At 38.7% G+C, this 17,507-nt stretch overlaps 1 long non-coding RNA gene across 1 annotated transcript in view; it reads right to left on the bottom strand.

The window, feature by feature from the left end:
- The window catches only part of LOC103348915 (uncharacterized), a 40,410-nt gene extending 23,034 nt beyond the window's left edge, over positions 1-17,376 (bottom strand). Inside the window, exons 1-2 of the long non-coding RNA XR_007923503.3 lie at positions 17,129-17,376; positions 14,611-14,680 (exon numbers count right to left, since the gene is read on the bottom strand). This is a non-coding gene — a long non-coding RNA (uncharacterized LOC103348915). The remainder of the gene's footprint in view (positions 1-14,610; positions 14,681-17,128) is intronic.
- Positions 17,377-17,507: the final 131 nt, after the last annotated feature.

The following is a 17,507-nucleotide window of genomic DNA, read 5'->3' as shown; positions in this document are numbered from 1 at the left end:
CATACATATTTTTTTTTTATTTTATTTGAAAGGCAGAGAGAGACAGAGTTCAAACTCTGGTTTACTGGTTCACTCCCCAAATGCACACAATGGCTAGGACTGGGTCAGGCTGATCCCAGAAGCCTAGAACTCAATCTGGATCTCTGATGTGGGTGGCAGGAACTCAAACACTTGAGATAGCATATGCTGCCTCTCAGGGTGTCCATTAGTAGGAAGCAGGAACCAGAAGCACAGCCAGGACTCAAGACCAAGCAGTCTCATATGGGATGTGGGTATCCCAAGCAGCATCTTAACCACTGTGCCGTATGTTCACCTCTCTTGTAACTATATATACCTCCCAAAACTACATATTGTATTTTAATAACTTTTAACTTTGTCATTTGAAATCTTGATAGCTAATTATTGTAACAAAAAGGTTAACATGTTCTCATCTTATTTTCCTCCCTCCCTTCTTCTTCCATCTCATTAGGCTGTCATAATCTAAACATTTCATTTTGTGCCACAGAGATATATTTTCTGTTCTTCTTTGGTCTTAACTATTTCTCCAGGAAAAAAAAAACTGTATTTGATTAGCTTTATTTCACAAATTTCTTACAACACAACATCTCCTTTGTCATTGGTTGTCTTATTCAAGTAATCTACCCAAAAATCTTCATGGTAGAACTTGCTGTGGCAAAATAAATGAAAAGTGATAAAGTGGAAAATGAAATTAGATATAATTATAAGGCTTTAAAGCAGCAACAGCAAAGATGAGAAGCAGGCTCATTCAGAGGTACAGAAGGAACCACATTAAAAATGATAAATACAGGCCAGAGCCACAGCTCAATAGGCTAATCCTCTGCCTGTGGCACTGGCACACCGGGTTCTAGTTGGAGCACCGGATTCTGTCCCGGTTGCTCCTCTTCCAGTCCAGCTTTCTGCTGTGGCCCAGGAGGGCAGTGGAGGATGGCCCAAGTGCTTGGGCCCTGCACCTGCATGGGAGACCAGAAGAAGCACCTGGCTCCTGGCTTCGGATCAGTGTGGTGCGCCGGCTGCAGCGCGCCGGCTGCAGCAGCCATTGGGGGGTGAACCAACGGAAAAGGAAGACCTTTCTCTCTCTCTCACTGTCCACTCTGCCTGTCAAAAAAAATGATAAATATAAAAACCAAGATAAAAAAGTTGGCATTGTGGCAAATAAGGTTAAGCCACTGCCTGTGATGCCTGTATCCCATATGGATACTGGTTCATGTCCTGGCTGCTCCATTTCCAATTGAGCTCCCTGCTAATGGCCTGGGAAAGCAGATGGTCCAAGGGCCTTGGCCCCTCCCATCCATGTGGGAGACCTGGAAGAAGCTCCTGGCACCTGGCTCCAGCCCTGGCCATTGTGGCTATTTAGGGGGTGAATCATTGAATGCAAAATATTTCTTCTCTCTTTATGTCTCCCTCTCTCTCTCTCTGTAACTCTTTCAAATAATATTTAGAAAAAAAATAAGACAAAACTATGTCAATATATTTTAGTTTAAATTGCATTAGGAACAGAAGGTACTAGGTGGTTGAAATTAAGCATTTACCTATGGTTTGGATTAAAGATTGAAAAAAAAGTTCCAATCTATTTGGCAAGTGTTGAAATTAATTGCCACATGGAAAACAAATGGTAACTACAAGGATACTAAAGATAAATCTTTCATTACCATTATATGTTGGTTTTACCATTTCAGAAATTAGCATGAACTGATTAATGTTTTAATGTTAAGCTATCTGGTGAAGTTACTATGAAATAAAGAGGCTGCTGTGAAATATACACTATATTCCAAGGATAGCAGGTGATTAAGATGAAAAGTTCGGCTGCCACCGCAGCTCGCTAAGCTAATCCTCCGCCTGTGGCGCCAGAACCCCCGGTTCTAGTCCCGGTTGGGGCACTGGATTCTATCCTGGTTGCTCCTCTTCCAGTCCAGCTCTCTTCTGTGGCCCAGGAGGGCAGTGAAGGATGGCCCAGGTCCTTGGGCCCTGCACCCGCATGGGAGACCAGGAGAAGCACCTGGCTCCAGGCTTCGGATCAGCATGGTACGCCAGCCGCAGCGGCCACTGGGGGTTGAACCAACGGAAAAAGGAAGACCTTTCTCTCTCTCTCTCTTACTGTCCACTCTGCCTGCCCAAAAAAAAGATGAACAGTTAATATTTTATATTGATGAGACAGACTCTTGGAAAGCAACACCATCAGGAATTTATACAGCAAAACGCAAAATTTCAAAGTGGCCAATAAAGAGTTAAAGACAGACTAACTCTTTCATTAGGGGCTAATTTTATACATCATAATACTGTGAAGAAAAGAAAAAGGCAAGCTATTCAAACTACTGTGTGCTTTTATGAATATTATTTTCAATTAAATCCTGATTGTATTACATTTAAGTGATATTCTGATATATACACAATGTGGAATGATTAAATCAGTTGATTAACATATCTATTATTTCGCTAATGTGTCATTTTCCATGGGGAGACATTTGAAATTTACTCTTTTAGTAATTTTGAAATATTTAATACATTATTATGACTCTAGTCACCCTGATTGTTGATAAATCACAAAACCTATTCTTCCTGTTTATCTGAAATTGCATACACTGTAATTAACAAGTCCAATTCCTTGGGGCATTAGTTTTGTGCAGTGATTAAGATACTACTTAGGGTGCCTGTTTTCCTGCTAATGTACACCCTGGGAGGAACAGTGATGGTCCAGGTACTCACATCCCTGCTACCCATGTGGGAGACTGAAATTAAATTAAACCTGCAGGAAAACAAACAGTAAAAAAAATCATTTAAATCAGATACTCAGCAAAAACACCATATTGTATTTCTTCAGGCAACTACTGCTTACAGATATCAAACATTAACTATATGCTCCACCCGGTCAAGACTACCTCCAAAGAAAATACATACTGGTATTTAGGATCTATTTAAAGAGTCTCCTTTATTTGTTTATTCATCCACTCATTTCAAAAATTTCTTTGGGGGCCGGCGCTGTGGTATAGCAGGTAAAGCCACTGCCTGCAGTGCCAGCATCCCATACGTGCACCAGTTCAAGCACCGGTTGCTCCACTTCCAATCCAGGTCTCTGCTGTGGCCTGGGAAAGCAGTAGAATATGGCCCATGTGCTTGGGCCGCTGTACCCACATGGGAGACCCAGAAGAAGCTCTTGGTTCCTGGCTTTGGATCAGCGCAGCTCTGGCCATTGTGGTCAACTGGGGAGTGAACTAGCAGATGGAAGACCTCTCTTTCTCTGCCTCTCCTCTTTCTGTGTAACTCTGACTTTCAAATAAATAAATCTTTAAAAAAAAATTTCCATTATAACAAACTGCTATATGAAAAGACAGTTTCATGGCCACCAGATTACACTTTCCAGACAGGCAATATTTGAAGGGCAGAGGCTATTGGCAAAGGCCGGGTTATGAACGGCCTCACGTGTCATGCAAATGAATTCAAACACCTGGCCAGTAGCAATATTCTAAGCCGGAAAGAAACCTGATCTGAATTATATTTTAGAAAACTCACTGGAGTAGTCTTTAGGAGATTTATTTAGTGGCAAGAGACTAACGCAGATAAAATCAAGATGAAATTTTAGATGCAAGATCCACTCACCTCTCCACAAAATTCTAGACTAACAGTAGGAACAGAATATTTCAGATTTACCAAGGAGAATGCCTCCAAAACAACCTGAGCATTCCAAAGTTGATGTATTGGGAACTCAATCCCCAAATACAACAGTGTTGACAAGTGGAATCTTTAAGAGATAACTTGGTCATGAGGGCTCTGCTGTCATTAATAGGTTAATGCCATTATCAAAGGAGTAGCTTAGTTATACTGGAATTGGGTACCTCTTCAGGCCCCATTTTTGCTCTCTCATGCTCTCCTTTTCTGGCTCCCACCATTGGCTGACACAGCCAGAAGAACCTCATTAGATGTAGGCCCCTTGGTCTTAGACTTCTTAACCTCTGTTCTTTATAAATTACTAAATCATAGTTATTCTATTAGAGCAGCACAAATTGGAGTAAGAGAGCACATTTGGAATTCATCTGAAGAGCCAAGGATTTTATCCATGCAAGGGACCAGAGGAAATGAGTTACCCTGAGATGTGGTTGATATTTCTAAAAGAAGGCAATTCTGAACTACACAGAAGGCAATGAGAAATGATGGAGAAGAGAGGATCTAGTTTCATACATATGGGTATCTTGCAGTGTCATCCAAGATTAAATGTTACTATCCATCTTGATAGTCAAAAAACCTGAGTCTGGAAATCTTACTCCTTTCACATGTCTCTTATTCCTGCTGTGGCTGAATTTAAATTCCCACAGTTCAACCATTGCTCTGCCAGGTTTGGTTCAGTTCATACTCTGAACCTTTGCTCATTCTATGGGTAAATTTTTATGTTGCTGCTACCGCATCACTATGGTAATGGTTATGGCACAGATTGGAAAATCCTCAGAAGACTCAAACTGCCTCCTGTGGGCCAACCAGAACATCAGATGTGTATATGGAACAGGGAAAGATGGTCATGTTGATTCACGCTGAATGTCCTGGAGAGAAAGTGTTGGTTTTCTTTTTGAGTTTAAATTTCCACTTCACATAAAGCAAATTAATGACTTTTGTACAGTGAGTCGTGAATGATGTGCTACGGTTTTTTCACCTGCAGAAACAAATCTGTATGGATACAGTTCTGTACATTCATTGAGATGAATTAGTAATCAATACAGTGAGAAAGAATTTATTCATGCAGAATTCACTTTTTCTCACAACATTCCTCTACCAGAGGCAACAAACATTTTATTAAATTTAAGCACTTAAACTTAGGCTGAGAAGAAGGCAGGTTTTCTTTTTCATTACATCTGCAAAAAAGGGCACCTAAATTTTCAGCAACTTGCCAAACCAGAAATCCAGATAAATATACATCTCTTCCTGTCTCTTTCTCTCCTGAGCTTTTAAAAATTTATCACTCTGTTATCTTTTTTCATTTCCTCTAATTCTCCTCTCAAAAAGATTTACAATGATTCTCAAAAACGTATTGTATCATTAATTCTGTGGCAGACTGACATAATAGCCTCTCCCAGGTCCATTTCATAATCTCTGCAAGCTGTGACTTTGTCACTTTACAGAGGCAAAGAGATTGTGCAAATGTGATTAAATTAAGGATCTTGAGATATGGAGATTATCCTGGATTATCCAGGAGGGCTCAGTATAACCACAGGGCTCTTGTAAGAGGGAAGCAGAAGAATCAGAATTAGTAGTAATAGATATGATGATGGAAGCAAGACGTTAAAATGATGCAAGGAAGGGGAATCAATGGGCCAAGGAATATGAGTAGGCTGTAGAAATGACGAGAAAATTATTCTCCTTGCAGAGCCTGCAGAAAAGAAGGCACAGAACTGTCAATACCTTGACTTTGTCTTACCGAGACTAATTTTAGACTTTAATCTCCAAATCTGTAAAATAATAAAATCTGTGTTTGTAAGGCACTAAAATTGTGATAATTTGCTACAGCCAAAGTAAGAAAGTAATACAAAGGAAGACTAAGAAACAGTTCCAGATTAGAAATTAAAGAGACAGGACAAAGAAATGATTAAGAAAATAAGGTAAAGTGCTGAAATTAGGAGAATATGGGAAATCTTTAAATTTTTTAAGAATTTTACTAAAATTAATTAAAAATAAAAAGGTATAAAACTCATGACTGGAGCATAGGGAGATTACTGATGCCATAGACAGGAGTGTCAATTGGTAAAGTCAACAACAGGAGTCACTGTGCACTTACTCCTCATGTAGGATCTCTATCCTTAATGTGCTGTACATTGAGATTTAATGCTATAACGAGTACTCAAACAATATATTTCACTTTGTGTTTCTATGGGGGTGCAAACTGTTGAAATCCTTACTTAATGCATACTAAACTGATCCTCTGTAAAAAAAAGAAAAAAAAAAAAGAAATTATCAATTCCCAACTTGACTCTCACTGGGATTAAACATGACAATAGGTCTGCTCTGATTTCATCATCATTTAAAAAAATCATCTATTATTTTTCACTTTATGTTTCTGTGTGGGAGCAAACTGTTGAAATCCATACTTAATGTATACTAAGCTGATCTTCTGTATATTAAGATAATCGAAAATGAATCTTGATGTGAATGGAAGGGGAGAGGGAGTGGGAAAGGGGAGGGTTGTGGGTGGGAGGGACGGTATGGGGGGGAAGCCATTGTAATCCATAAGTCGTACTTTGGAAATTTATATGCATTAAATAAAAGTTTAAAAAAAAAATAAAAAGGTATATATGAGAAATCTTCAAAAAATTCATGGGAAATGTGTGTTATGGAAAATTATGCATGAATTTCAAAAACATTTGCATCAAAATAAACTTACATTTTAATTCTATTTTCCACAAAGTTCTTAAATAAAAAGTTTGCCTCTGTATGTAGTATAACCCACATACCATCTCACAAGCTACACTATTTTGAATCAGCATCAAATGAAATGAGATTCCCTCATGGTTTTACCAGAAATATGATCAAAACAATCATTTTGTGATTTTGGAAGTCTTTACCAAGAACTGGTGGGACTACAGGAGGGACACTGGTCAATACTTATATCCTGTGAAGGCTCAAGTACCTGGGTCTCAGCCACCCACATGGGAGACCTATATGGAGTTTGCAGCTTCTGGCTTTGGCCTGGCCCAGCCCTAGCTGTTTTGGGCATTTGTGAGAGAACCAGCAGCTAGAGGATCTTTCTCTCTCTCTCTTTATCTCTCTATCTGTCACTCTTTCAAATTAAAAAAATTAACAACTGCTATAATACAAATAAACCCATACACAGATCAAAAGTATCCTGCTAATGATGGCTAGGACTGGAACAACTACAAAACAAATTGCACACAATCCTCCTCTCCCCCACCATCTCTGATCCACAACCATCAGTATGATGAAATGGCTTCCCATGCCTCTGTCCTTTCAGACAAGCCTGTAAAGGTATATTGTTTCTTATCTGCAACTGCAGGTAAAGTGAACCTGCAGAGTTGACATTTGAGAACATAATCCTCCTCTTGGATAGTTTGTAAAGGAAGACTCAGAGCAGCTGAGCATTTTTAGCATCACCTAAGTCTCTTCTATTTCAATAAACAACATCAGTGATACTGGCATCATTTTAGAGTCTCAAATGTGTAAATTTAGTAACCTAGACATTGCACCTTCATTGTATTTTATGGACCATTAGGACAATCTACTAAAAAAATTTTTTCCCAACCATTGCTTTTTTCCCTTCATCAGATGAGTATTGAGTAGCTACCGTTTTATTTCCAGAATGAAATACTAGAAGTATAAGAGTAGAAGACAGAGAAGATTATAATCTAAATGAAGAACTAGTCATTTTTTTTATTTGCCAGATGGTTTGCATAAAATTTCATTAACAAAAACAGTGTCCTACTTTTATCATAATTCTTGGTAACTTTTACTTTCTGGTGGTTAAGGGGTTTGCAGTTCAAGTGTATCCATGCTATTTGTCATTTAATTCATTGATGTAATAAATTTTTAGTGTGATGCTATGAAATTTATTTCTACTGTCAATGAACGAAAACTTAATTTTTTGGAACCTCTTTCATGATGCGAATTTGTATAATTAAAAACTACATCATATATTTTAGAAAATCTTTGCGTTTGTAGGAGAATGAGGGAAGCAGACAGAAAATGTCAACAACCAGTGGGTAAGTTTATCAGCTAATAATTATACTAGTTAAGTTCATTGTCTGTATATTCTTTTATGTGCATGAAATGCAGTTAAAATAGAAGTGGCTATAAAATACCTAACTAATTAAAGTGCCTGCTTCCAGTAGTGGTAGGATGAATTTGTGTATTAAACTCTTCTGCAGATCTCCTCTATAAAATCTGAACAAAATGTAAATGGGAACTGAAAGCAACCAAACCAGGCAGACATTGGAAAAGGGTTTACTTTTTCTAAGCTGTGACTTTTCTTTTGCCCGAGGTTATTTTTCATTCTACATGGCCACTGAAGCAGAAAACCATGGCTTTATAAACATGAGATAGCAGAGGACCACAGTTCAGTGCTGGCAGACAGCTGGAAAATTAGGGAACAATGCTAGAAGCAAGAGAACAGCAGTATGGCTGAGACTCAAAATCTGGGCATAAACCAAGTTCAAATCCTGGGCTGACTGCCAAACTACTCATCCCTGGGCAATGCCTCAGGGAAGCCAACTACAACAACCACCTACAGACAGGATTAGGGAGAGAGCCTGTGTCTAAAAGACAAACCTGCACTGTATGAGATTTATGTTTGACACTTTTTTCTTGACAGAATTCATACAACTTTGACAGCTCAAAGCTCTGCTTGAGCCTTCCTTGTTTGAGTGGCAGAAGACAGAGCCTGGAACTGGAAGAGCAGCTTGAAATTTAGAGGGGTACTCTAGAAGCAAGAAAACAGAGAATTAGCCCAAATTTTCCAAGTTTAATTTTTACCCAAACACTTGATTGATCACTAATCTACTCCAGCACAGGAAAGACACTCACGAGACCAGTCCAAAAAACCAGAAGTTGAGATGGCAGGGGGAACTCAGCAGAAATGTCAGCCGCTGCTGGAGACGTGCAATTTGAAATCTGAAATTTAAGTCTAGGTAAATGAACTGTTTACAAGAACAAAAACCCAAGAGTGCTCAGAATAACAGAACTCAGAGTTGCTATATTATCAACAACATCCAGTATTCAACCAAAATTTATTAGATGCAAAGTAAAAGTAGCACAAAAAAGCAACACTATTTTAATATCAGACAAAGAGAATTCAGGACAAAAAGTATTGCCAGATACAAGGAGATATTTCATAATCATAAAGGACATAACAGCCATCAATCTATGTATTTATTTATACTTAATAACAGAGCAATAAGATATATGGAACAAAAATGTCTATAACAAAAGAGAGAAACAGATAAATTCATAGCCATCTATCAGTTTTAACAGATTTTTTCTGTAACTGATAGAAATAAAAAAAAATCAATTTGGATAAATATGATGTAAATGACACTATCTCCTAGGATCTAGGACACTAGCTGGTGATTAAATAACACCAAACCTATGCTGGTGCTGCAGCTCAATAGGCTAATCCTCCGCCTTGCGGCACTGGCACACTGGGTTCTACTCCCCGTTGGGGAGCCGGATTCTGTCCTGGTTGCCCCTCTTCCAGGCCGGCTCTCTGCTATGGCCCGGGAGTGCATTGGATGGCCCAAGTGCTTGGGCCCTGCACCCCATGGGAGACGAGGATAAGCACCTGGCTCCTGCCTTCAGATCAGTGCAGTGCGCCGGCCGCAGCGCGCTGGCCATGGCAGCCATTGGAGGGTGAACCAACGGCAAAAGGGAAGACCTTTCTCTCTGTCCCTCTCTCTCATTGTCCACTCTGCCTATAAAAAAAAACAAACAAAAAAAACACTAAACCTAACCATTGCAGAATGCATCATTTACCCCAAGAGAGGTTATATTCTGGACCACAAAAAAAAATCTCAACAGAGTTTAAGAGAATAAAACTTTACAAGATGTCTTCTGATTTCAAAAGAATTAGAAATCAATGAAATTATCTAAATAGAGAGCTTAAAATATTAAATGTTTAATAACATACAAGTTAAAGAGGAAATTGTAACAAAAAACTGAATATATTTTGGTCTGAATCTGGAAGACAACATGGCCTGTCTTGTAGATGTAAGTCAACTTTTTTTAGTGCTTGTTCAAGGGGTTCATGTAAAACATGCCCATACGTGCAGGAACACAATTTCTGAATGGTTTCAATAATAGGACTTATCTGGATATGTGGTTATTAATTTATGTTAAATGGCCAACCTTTCTCTTTTTTAAAATTTTTATTTATTTACACAGAGTTAGAAGTTACACAGAGAGAGAAGGAGAGGCAGAGAGAGAGGTCTTCCATCCACTGGTTCACTCTCCAATTGGCCGTGGCCAGAGCTGTACCTATCTGAAGCCAGGGGCCATGATCTGGGTGTCCCATGTGGGTACAGGGACCCAAGGACTTGGGCCATACTCTACTGCCTTCCCAGACCATAACTGAGAGCTGGATCAGAAGTGGAACAGCTGGGACTTGAACCGGCACCCATATGAGATGCCAGCACTTGCAGGTGGTGACTTTACCCACTATGCCACCATACTGGCCAAAGCCCCCAACCTTTCAATAGCAAAACTCAAACTAATTCCCTGATATGAAATTATTTCTCAGGATAAGCAGTCACCTGGTGGCAGGCTGATTAAATTGTACATCTAATATCAGGGGAGAACAATCATTTATCTTCACAGATTAGATACACATTCTGGATATGGATTTTTCTTTCTACCCACAGGACTTCAGCCAGTATCACTATTCATGGCCTTGTGTGTGTGTGTGTGTGTGTGTGTGTGTGTGGTTTTTATTTTTTTATTTTTCCTCCATAAACCTTTTCTTTAAGGAATTCAAACCTCATGCACTTCATAAATACAACTATAAGAACATAGTGATTCTTCTGACCATACTCACCCTCCCACTCACACAAGACCCTTCTTCCTCATCCTCCCATTCTCAGTTTTATTTTTTTACTAATATCTAATTTAATTAACTTTATACACATACAATTAACTCTATATCAAGTAAGAATTCAACAAATAGTATGAAAAAAATTGTTCTTCAAGAGCCATGACAAGGGCTGTTCAAAGTCATTGTGTCTCAAAGTGTCATTTTCACTTCTATAGATTACCTTTTAGGCACTCTATTAGTCATCACAGATCAGGGAGAACATATGGTGTTTGTCCTATTAGGACTAGCTTATTTCACTAAGTATGATGTTTTCCAGTTTCATCCATTTTGTTGCAAATGACAGAATTTCTTTTTTTCCTGCTATGTACTATTCCATGGTATACCTATCCCATAATATCTTTATCCAGTCTTCAGTTGACGGGCATTTGGATTGATTCCATATCTTAGGTATTTGTGAATTGAGCCGCAATATACATGGGGTATGGATATTTTCATTCATTTCCAGAAATTTATTGATTTTTCTTTTGATTTCTTCAATTACCCACTGTTCATTTAGGAGCATGTTGTTCAGTCTCCATGTGTTTGCATATGTTCTAGAGATTCTTGAGTTTTTGGTTCCCACCAAAAACTTGTGGTCAGTGAAGATGCATGATTTTGATTTTTTTCAATTTGTTAAGACTTCCTTTATGGCCTAGCATGTGGTCTATCCTAAAGAAAGTTCCATGAACTGATGAGAAGAATGCGTATTCTGCAACTGTAGGATGAAAAGTTCTGTAGATATCCGTTAGGACCATTTGGTCTATAGTGTCAATTAACTCTTGTTTCCTTGCTGATTTTCTGTCTGGTTTCTCTGTCCATTGCCGAAAGTGGGGTATTGAAGTCCCCCATTACTACTGTATTGGAGTCTATGCCTTCCTTTAGATCCATTAACATTTCTGTTAAATAGCCAGGTTTCCTGTAATTAGGTGCATATACATTTATTATAGCTATATGTTCCTATTGGATTGATCCCTTAAACATTACATAGTGCCCTTCTTTGTCTCTTTTAACAGTTTTTGTGTTAAAGACTATTTTGTTTGATATTAGGATGGTGACACCAGCTCTTTTTTTTGTTTCTGTTATCATGAAATATCTTTTTCCATCCTTTCACTTTCAATCTGTGTATATCTTTGTTGGTGGGATGTGTTTCTTGTAGGCAGCAAGTAGATGGCTTTGTGTTTTAATCCATTCAGTCAGTCCTTACCTTTTAAATGGAGAGTTGAGGCCATTTACATTCAAGGTGACCACTGATAAGCAACAAATTGGCCTTGCAATTTTTCCACAAATATTCCTATTGTTTACCATTGGATTGCCTTTGTACTTTTCTGGAAGATTTTCTGCCTTTGCCTTCTTTCATAGTGATGACCGTGTTTCTGTGTGTAGCATATCTTTAAGCAACTTTTGTAAGGCTGCTTCTTCTTCTTCTTCTTCTGGTGACAAATTCTTTCAATTTCTATTTGTTATGGAAGGTCTTTATTTCACCTTCATTCATAAATGAGAGCTTTGCAGGGTACAGTTCTGGGTAGACAGCTTTTTCTTTTAGGATTTGGAATATACCTTGCCATTCTCTCTTAGCCTGTAGGGTTTCTGATGAGAAGTCAGCTGTGAGTCTAATTGGAGATCTGAAAATAATCTGGTGTTTCTGTTGTGCACATTTTAGAATCTTTTCTTTATGTTTTACTGTAGAGAGTTTGACTACAACGTGTCATGGTGAAGCTCTTTTCTAATCGTGTCTATTCAGAGTTCTATGTGTTTCCTGTACTTGGACATCCCTTTCTTTCTCCAAATTAGGGAAGCTTTCTGTAATTACTCCCCTAAAAAGGCCTTCTAATACATTCTTTCTTTCCATGCCTTCAGGAACTCCTAAGACCCATATGTTGGGTCATTTGGTAGTATCTCAATAATTTCCAACACTGCTTTTTAGTTTTCTAATTATTTCTTCTTCTTCCTCCTCCTCCTTCGTTTCCTTCTCCCTCACCTCTTCCTCTTTCTCCTCCTCCTCCTCCTTCTTTTTTTTTTTTTTTTTGGTCTCACTAAAATTTCCAGTGATTTGTCTTCTAATCTAGATAGTCTTTTTCTGCTTCACTGAGTCTATTGTTAAGGCTTTCCACATTTTCCAAATAAGACATTTCTTATTTGATCTATTAATTCTTCATTTCCAGTATTCCATTTTGATTTATCGTAAAAATCTTAATTTCATGGTAAAAATGTGTATGTCATGTATGGATTTCTTTAATTCATGAAATTACTTCTCATTACTTCTGAGTAATGCTGTGATAATTTTTTTAAATTCCAGTATTGTCATTTCTTCAATGTTTTCTTCTTCCCATTCTAGTACTGAAGTGTTGTGTTCTTTTGGGGGCATATTGTTGTCTTCCTTATTCTTGTTCTTGAATTGCTACATTTATTTTTAGGCATTTGTTGAGATGCTTTTTTTTTTTCTCCTTATGATGGCTTTTATCTTGGACTATTTCTCTGTGGCTTAGTGGAGGGTCAGCTGTTTCAGTGAATACCCAGATGCATTTGCTGGGTGTGGCAGCGAGCTCTGTTCAGTGTTCCAGGATGAAGGGAGTGTCCAAGGTGACACCCACATTGGGTGTGGTAAATCTTTTTTTTTTTTTTAATAAGAGGGGAGGTTTGATCAGTTCTGTTGGCATAATCTCATGTTCACCTCCTCCCTTCCAAGGAGACCAAGGCCTGGGTGCTAACCCCAGTGGGTACAGTATTCATCTGCACTGCCATAGAACCACACAAAGGATCCTTGCAGTCTTACATATGAGCACCTATCTTGCAGCAATGACCCTCACTAGGGAATCAGGGAGGTAATGTGTGAGAGAGCAAAACATTGAAACAGCCCACAGTGACTGCCCAAAGACCCAGCCACACCTGTGCCCTCCCACACAACCACAGTGCTTTCACAGTCCCAGCACACAAGGCTCCAACAGTCACAAGCACTCAGGCACCTGTCAATTCTCTCAGCCAGACTCAGGTGTCTCCTCTCTGCTGGCTGCTGGGCACACAGACACAAGCTGCATCTGTTCCATATGTCCAAAATTGTGCCTGTCCTCTCTCAGCTAGTTACAGGACTCTGGTGCTGGGTGGCCAGGAAGAGAAAAACATGTCCCTTTGTTTTTCCTCTATGTTGGCAGGTACACTGTTCCCCACTGGGCTCCAAGCTTGACTCATGCCAGGGTTTTCCCACAGCTTTATCACCAGTGTCTTGGGCTGTTGCAATCTGGTCTCACTTAACTTTCCAAAGCTGGTGCTAAGGCTCTCTGCTGCTAGGGTCTTGAGTTGTGCATGTCCACAATGTTCCTCTAATTTGTGTGGCATTTCCTCTGCAGTTTCCTCCCTAACTCTTCCCTGAGATTGCACTCTCTCCATTTTTGTTTCTAACTATCTTCCCCTAGACTAGAGAAGTAAGCTCTCACCCTATTCCACCATCTTGGAATCTATTCATGGACTTTCAGAAGGCTGTTCCACTGTCTTGCTCTCTCACACATTACCTCCTTTTATAACAAAGGAAGTATGACAATTGCCTAATACTTTTGGAATTTAGTGGATTTATCACGGATCCCATCACCCAGACACAGCTGACACTACTGAATGTGGTAATGGTGACTAAGGTTTCAGTTATCACACCAGCTGTGAGACACCTTTGAAGGTAAGGAAGCTGTCCTACAAAATGTAGTATATTTCCTAAACCAATATCTAATATACAGTAACATCTATCTATGGCTAGAATTCAGAGATCCAGGAATCAAGGAAATACCCTTCTCACTATTACATCAAATAATTTACCTAAGGATTTTTTTTTCTTCCTTCAAACTTGGATTTGGGGGCTATAATACCCGAAGGAGGAATTCTTTGACCAGGGTATTCACAGTCTATTCAATTGGAGACTGAGACCGGTAAAGAAAGGCACCACTATCCAGCAGATTTAAATACCAAAGGAAAATTCAGTTGTTCTTAACAACTAGGCAAAGGAGATCTTTCAGGAACCCAGGAATTTACTTGCAAATCCATGTAGTACTTACAAGTCCAGTAGTCCTGGTCATTGGAGAACTGTAGTAATTTAATAAAGAGAGGAAATGCAGGCAACAAATCCTGTAGGATCAAACATTTGGGTCAATCAGTTAAAATGTCAGCAGAAAAAGTGGAACACACAAGGGGTAGTGCAATAAAGAAGCCATGGTTATAAATTTAAATTTCATGATCAACCATAATGTGGGGTTACATTTTATGTGAATTATTTGTTTATCCCCAACCTGCACTTCAGTAGTAACAGTAACGATTAAGATTTTGTGTTTCCAGTGGGAGTATATGTCCAAACTGAATTACCCTATTTTGATATGACAGTTCAAAAAAGTTTTTGTATGTCCCTACTGATATGTTCAACTTTTATATGAAAAAGGGACAAGGAAAAGATACTGAAAAGGCAGAAGAGGTAGCCTTTACTGGATATTTTTCTATTTGCACCTCTTAATAAAACAACTTGCTCTGTTGATGTACATTGACCATATCGTGGGCTTCCTTGTCCTCCGGTTTCTGGTTGGGTTCAGCCAATAGGACACACTCACTGTCTCATTTTTTTTAAGGTGACGGGTGTCACACAATGGTCCCCCTTTTGTGGTGCTAGTAACTGTTCCCTTACTTTGCCCTTTAGTCCTGTGATTAATAATGGTTCCTGCTATTTCAAGTCCTGGGATACTACATCATGCCTTATTAGTTTTCCTGAATCTCACCCACACTTCAGAATAGACTTTTTTAAATAAACTCTCCTCAGTTATCCTGTTACAGTGATATTTCTGATGATAATATTAGTAATATTGACTAGTAAGGATATTGCATTGATGTTATGATTATTATAATGATTATTATACTAATATGCTGGTAGTCTCTAATCCTGTAACTTATGTTATTGTTATTCCCTTTTTTTTTCCCATTTTTACTTCACTTCAAGAGACAGTATACTTTGTTAAGAGAAAGGGCTCAAGGGTTTAAAGTCTGGCTCTGGCTCTGCCTCTTTCTAGCAGTCTGACTTTGGGTAAGTTACCTAGTTTTCCTAATCACCTCGGGTTGATGATGAAATGAGTGAAGATATAGTAGTGATTAAGAGTTAACATGTTAAAAGCACTTAGAACATTATTAGCCATAGGAAGCACTCAGTGTTTTATTCTCTTATTCAGAATATTTATCAACCTGATAATGATGCACTTATTTATTTATTATCTATCTCAAATGGAAGCTCCCTAAAGGCAGAGACTTGATTTTTTCAGTGCTGAATTCCCAGTGTCTAGAACAGCACAAAAGAACTTTCTGTGATGATGAAAATGTTGTGTATCCACACAATCTAATACAGCTGCTTCTAGCCACATGTATGTATTGGGCATTTTAAACGTAACTAGGACTGGTGTAAGGCTGACTTTTTATTTAATTTTAATCAATTTCAACTTAAATTTAAATAGCTACATGTGGCTAAGGATTACCAGATTGGACAGCACATTTTCCATAGGCACTTAATGGATTTCTGTTAAACAAATAAATAACCATTAACCATTTATTGAATGCTAAACATTTTATTAGGCATGTACTAATCTCTTTACATACATTATTTCATGTAAATCTCTCAATCAAAAGGAGTGAAGTATTACTATTATTATTCTTATTATATAAATGAGAACACTGAGCTACAAAGAAGCTAATTAGTTTGTTGTAGTTAGTAAACAGATGGGAACCCTGCACTGGGCCATTGTCAGTGGCCTGAATTGGACTCAAGATTGCCCAATCCTTGGATTCCAGGGTTATTAGGATTGCTGGTTATCCTTCCAGGAACTGGGAATACTTTCCCAAGCTCTCCTTCTGTGCAAGATCCAACTGTTACACTACCCAGTCTTACATAGACTTTCTGACACTCCTAGTGACAAATTCTTTGAGTACAGGAGCCACATCATTCTTATCTCATTCTCATCTGTAGTGTTGGCACCATGTCAGAATAATCCTTATTAAAGCTGGTTGAAAAACAGAGGATAAATGAACACTCAGGTGGATGGACGTGATGCTGTAAAGGAACCTGTATTCTAACATCAAGTATACTAACAGCCAAGAAGAAAGCAGATGAGCAAGGACTGGATTGAATGGTTACCTCATGACCAATTAACGAGTTGAGATCCTCACTAGTCAATATTACTAATATTATCATCAGAAATATCACTGTAACAGGGTAACTGAGGAGAGTTTATTTAAAAAAGTCTATTCTGAAGTGTGGGTGAGATTCAGGAAAACTAATAAGGCATGATGTAGTATCCCAGGACTTGAAATAGCAGGAACCATTATTAATCACAGGACTAGAACAGATGTAGGCAAAGCAGATAATAAACATTTTGGGTTTTCCGGGTCATAAGGTCCCTGTCACAGCTATCCAATTCTGTAGATGATAACCATGTTCCAATAAAACTTTATGCTCCTCAAAGTGAAATTTCACAGTCTGACATCTTGAAATATTATACTTCTTTTAGTTTTTTAGCCATCTAAGATTGTAAAAATCGTGCTTACCTTGTGGGCATCCTGTAACTACTGGCCCCGGGCCAAGACAAACCGACCAGAATCAGAAGCAGAGAAATGCAGTGGCGGAAATGAGAAAGCCTTGGAGGAAAACCTTGGGAAGAGGGGCAAGGCCTGGGAAGAATGCCACCGGCTTTTTGTGTTTTTTTTTTGGACCTCTACATTTTTTCCCTCCCCTGAGTCCTTCCATATTTCCTGCACTGCTGTTCAGGGATTGTTCTCGACCAGCGAGCACGTTTGCTCACAGTTCGTGTTCCTTTTCCCGGGACCATTTTGTTCAAGTAGAAAGTATTGGGGAAGACTGAAACAGTCGAGACCCAAAGTAATCGCTTTCTAATACAGCGCTTCCAGGCACTAAGAGAGACCGTTT

The sequence above is a fragment of the Oryctolagus cuniculus genome, chromosome 1 (genome assembly GCF_051225735.1).
Source record: "Oryctolagus cuniculus isolate XC-2025 breed Fujian yellow rabbit chromosome 1, ASM5122573v1, whole genome shotgun sequence".
Taxonomy (NCBI): domain Eukaryota; kingdom Metazoa; phylum Chordata; class Mammalia; order Lagomorpha; family Leporidae; genus Oryctolagus; species Oryctolagus cuniculus.
Note: the sequence above shows the minus strand (reverse complement) of the source record. Positions and strands in the feature narration are given on the sequence as shown.